Below are 4,472 nucleotides of genomic sequence, written 5' to 3' on the forward strand. Positions count from 1 at the left end.
GCTCAGATTAGCAAGATCTGATTGACAGCATCGGGGTAGCAGGCGCTGAGCCAGGGACTCAGGAGTCCAGGGTTCTTGTAGGGCGTCGCGGAAGGAAACGAAGTTTTGGGGAGAAATCCGTTGATAAAGCCTTGGGGGCTTCCAGGTCCTGTGTTGAGCCGCTCGCTGCATGAACAAAGGCGAAGCTCGCTTTCATGGAGCTTCTGTGAAGAGCAACAGGAACACAGTCAGTCCAGTCTTAGTGAGATACTGCGAGGAGCATGGTTGCTTTTGAACACGTAGGAGATAAAGCCTCTCTAATACCTTTTTTTGGTTTTTTTTTTTCTTCACTCTGTCTCTCAGGCTGGAGTGCAGTGGCAGGATCTCGGCTCACTGCAACCTCCGCCTTCTGGGCTCAAGTGATTCTCCTGCCTCAGCCTCCCAAGTAGCTGGGACTACCATGCCACCATGCCCGACTAATTTTTTTGTATTTTTAGTAGAGGCCGGTTTTACCATGTTGGCCAGGCTGTCTGATATGCCTTAAGCCTCCTTCAAACGCACTTTTCCAGGATCGGGGCCTCATCCTGGAGCTCTTCTGCCTGGCCGGGCGTCTCTCTGGGTCCCTGCCTCTGGAGGGATGTGTCTGCCCATCCTCTTGCGTGAAGGACTCATAAAGAATGCTTCCTCTTGCTATGTTCTTGTCCTCTACCCGAAAGCCACACATTTGTTAAACCAAGCAACTTAATTTCACTCAATATGCAAAGGTGTCATGTAAGTAATAAGTTGATTCCTAAATGTTAGCTGTTACTATTGCACATCATTTCTGAATTTCATTCAACATTTATCTGTTGAACCCATTTTAAGTGCTGACACTGGGGACACGAATGTGAGCAAGACACACTGTGCTCCTAGGGAGGGGCTGACAGTCTAGTGGAGAAAACAAAAACCACCTTCCTCACATGGGGGTCAGGGGTGTTGCGCAGCGAAGTCCCAGAGTGTGTGGTGCAAACTGTCCTGAAGCTCCCCACTCCTGAACTGCTCCAGGTGGCTCCTCCCCTCACTCCTCCCAAATCTGAGAGAGAAAGGAGTGGAGGGTGGCACACAGCAAAGGTCAAGGCTCAGAGTCCTAAGATTGCGTCCTCTGCTTCACACAAGGGTACATAAGTTCCGTTGAGGTCAAGACCGGCTGTGGACGCTAGGACAAGTTTCAGATCCTGCGGTGAAGGTACATGACAAAGCATTGATGGGAAAAGGTGGCTGTGAGGGGCAATCATCATCACTTTTATAAATCTGCATAAACTCCCTTAAGGGGTCTCAGGAAAGTGGACACATTGAAGGGCCCAAAGTGGGGGAGAAAGTTGTTAGGATTGGGGTTGATGTGACCCCAGCCTCCATAGACAGACTGCCCAGTTGCAAAATAGGGCACATCCTCACCCACCACCTGCCTCTTAAGGCAAATACTCAACAAGAGGGAGGGTGTGGGGTGAGGGTGAAAGGGAAATTGTTGTCGGCAGTATAGATTTGAAAAATTGCCAAAGAACAATTCCCCCACTTTGCAGGCATTTCAAAATATTAGGGGAAGGACAGATAATTCAATAAATGGTGTTATGACAAGGGTGAGACATTGGAGGGGGGGAGTTGAATGTTTACCTAACTCCCATGCCAAGAGAACCTCCAGATGGATTAATGTAAAATGGGAAACACAGAGCCACAAAGGCCCAGAAGAGCACATGGATTAATCTTCTTATAATCTTGGCATAGGGAAGGCTTTCTTTCTTTCTTTTTTTTTTTTTTTTTTTTTAGAGGAGTCTCGCTCTGTCGCCCAGGCTGGAGTGCAGTGTTGCTATCTCGCCTCACTGCAAGCTCTGCCAGGGAAGGCTTTCTTAACCAATGTAACAAAGGCAGAAACAATAAAGAAGAAGATTAAAATCCAGCACTTCTGTGTGGACAAAGCACCACTAAATGAAGTTAACATATGACAAGCTGGGAAAATATTAGCAACTGTCATACTTAAAGACACCATACAAATCAATAAGAAAAAGACAGTTTACTAGAAATGTGGCAAAGGACAGCAACTCACACACACACAAATGAAAGGAAAATATATTCACTGTTCATTTTATAAAATTTCCAATTGAAACAAATGAAAATTACCTCCCAAGTACTAAATGGCAAAGATTGCAAAGGAGACTGGGGAAGTGGACATGTCTGTCCGTGTGTAAATTGAGATGACTGCTCTGATAGGACATTTGGCAGTGCATACCAAAAGTCCTGAAAATGTACATATTCCTTCTATAATTTTTTCTTTGGGGAAAAAGAATCAGCTAATTGTATCCTAATTGTGGAACGAAAGCCTTAGGGTCCAGGTTGCTGAAGTGAATTATTGGCTTTGAAAGGACTTTTAGTTCCTTTGAAAGGAGTGGCTGCCCTAGAAGTTTCCATGAGACTGTGAAGCTCTAGGGAAGCTGAAGCCTTCACTTGCTGCCATAGTTCTGAACAAATACAGTCATTTGGTGCTTAGTGATGGGGACACCTTCGGAGAAATGCATCGTTAGGCAATTTCATCTTTGAACATTGTAGAATGTACTTACACAAACCTAGCTGGTACCTCCCACTATACACTAGGCTCAGTGGTTTAGACTCTATTCGGTACAGTCACATGCTAGTGACTGTACTGAATACTGCATGCAATTGTAATGCAATGGCAAATATTTGTGTATCTAAACATAGAAATGGTATAGTAAAAATGTGGTGGTATAATCTTCTGGGACCACTGTTCTATATGTGGTCAATTGTTGACTGAAAGGTTATAATGCGACGCATGACTGCACCTGGGTCTAGAGTGGTAGAATGAGAGCACACCCTCCTGGGGGGGGTTGATCAGAACACTTTCCATCATGCTTACCATCTGTGTCTACTCCAGTCCCTGTCAGAAATGCAGACCTCTTCAGTCCCCACTGGCTGTGTTCCTCCTTCCTCAGTGCTCTGCACACTCACTGCACTGTGCAATCCTTTTGTCCACTCCACACTCTCCTCTCACTCTGTCCATTAGGGAGGAGTGCTTGGGAGAAAGTGAGCTTTCTTGCAGACCCCTCCATCTCGGTGGCCAAGCTTGGACAGCTGGACCCCCAGGATAAAGGGATCTGTGCTTTAGTGTGATTCTTTGGAAAGATTGTTGAACCTGGGCCAGAGCTGTCCAAGCATTTCCTGATGTGCTAGCTATTTCTCGGGGCTGGAAGTGATCACGGCTTCTCCTTCGACAAACTGTTCCTTTTCTCTGAAGCCACCTTTCTCCTTTTGAGCGAACGTGTCTTGTGTTTGATTTCACTAGCACCTGATTTATAAACTCAGGATACGAAGACTTTGGCCCTCATCAGCCTAGTATGTGCATCATTGCTCTCGTCCCCTCATAAACTCCCACAATTATTAATATAAAAATCGTACTGATGGAAGCTATCTCTGCAGGCTTCAGGCAGATTTTGGTTCTTGCCTTTCATTTCTCCCATTTAGCCAACTGTGCTCTTCTTCAACCTCTTGATGGAATTGCTTATAAGCCAGAAAGTGGGAGGGAAAGTGTGGTGTGCAGCAGATGACCCACACCTAGTACAAATTTGCATTTGTTTTCAGCACTGTGGGCTAAGCCCAACATTTCTTGCAGAGGCTCTGATGCCCAGATCTGATTACCCTGTTTGGTATCACTTAGTGGGGCTGCAGACAAAACCCCTCAGACACCGAGTTAAAGAAGGAAGGGCTTTATTTGGCTGGAAGCATCAGCAAGACTCACCTCTCAAAAACCGAGCTCCCCGAGTGAGCAATTCCTGTCCCTCTTAAGGGCTTACAACTCTAAGGGTGTCCATGTGAGAGGGTCATGATCGATTGAGCAAGCATGGGGTACGTGACTGGGGGCTGCATGCACTGGTAATTAGAACGGAACAGAACAGGACAGGGATTTTCACAGTGCTTTTCCATACAATGTCTTTAGATAACATAACCGATTAGGTCAGGGGTCGATCTTTAACTACCATGCCCAGGGTGTGGCAGTGGGCTGTCTGCCTGTGGATTTCATTTCCACCTTTTAGTTTTCACTTCTTTTTTCTTTAAAGGCAGAAATTGGGCATAAGACAATATGAGGGGTGGTCTCCTCCCTTAGCTGAAGTAGGAGCTAGGTGTTCCTCCTCAGATCAACTGTTAGATGCTACTTCCTCTCACACCTGAGTCCTGAGCTGTGGACCCTGGAGCTAGGGTTCTTCACTGGGGCCCACAGATGGGCTCCATGTGAGTCTGTGAACTGATGAAATGGCAAAAGTGGATGTCTTAGTCCATTTAGTGTTGCTATAAAGGAATGCCTGAAGTTGGGTAATTTAGAAAGAAAAGAGGGTTATTTGGCTCATGGTTCTGCAGGCTGTACAAGAAGCCTGGTACCAACATCTGCTTCTGGGGAGGCCTCAGGCTGCTTCTGCTCATGGTGGGAGGTGAAGGAGAGTGGTGTGTAG

Source organism: Mandrillus leucophaeus, unplaced genomic scaffold (genome assembly GCF_000951045.1).
Source record: "Mandrillus leucophaeus isolate KB7577 unplaced genomic scaffold, Mleu.le_1.0 Scaffold197, whole genome shotgun sequence".
Lineage (NCBI taxonomy): Eukaryota > Metazoa > Chordata > Mammalia > Primates > Cercopithecidae > Mandrillus > Mandrillus leucophaeus.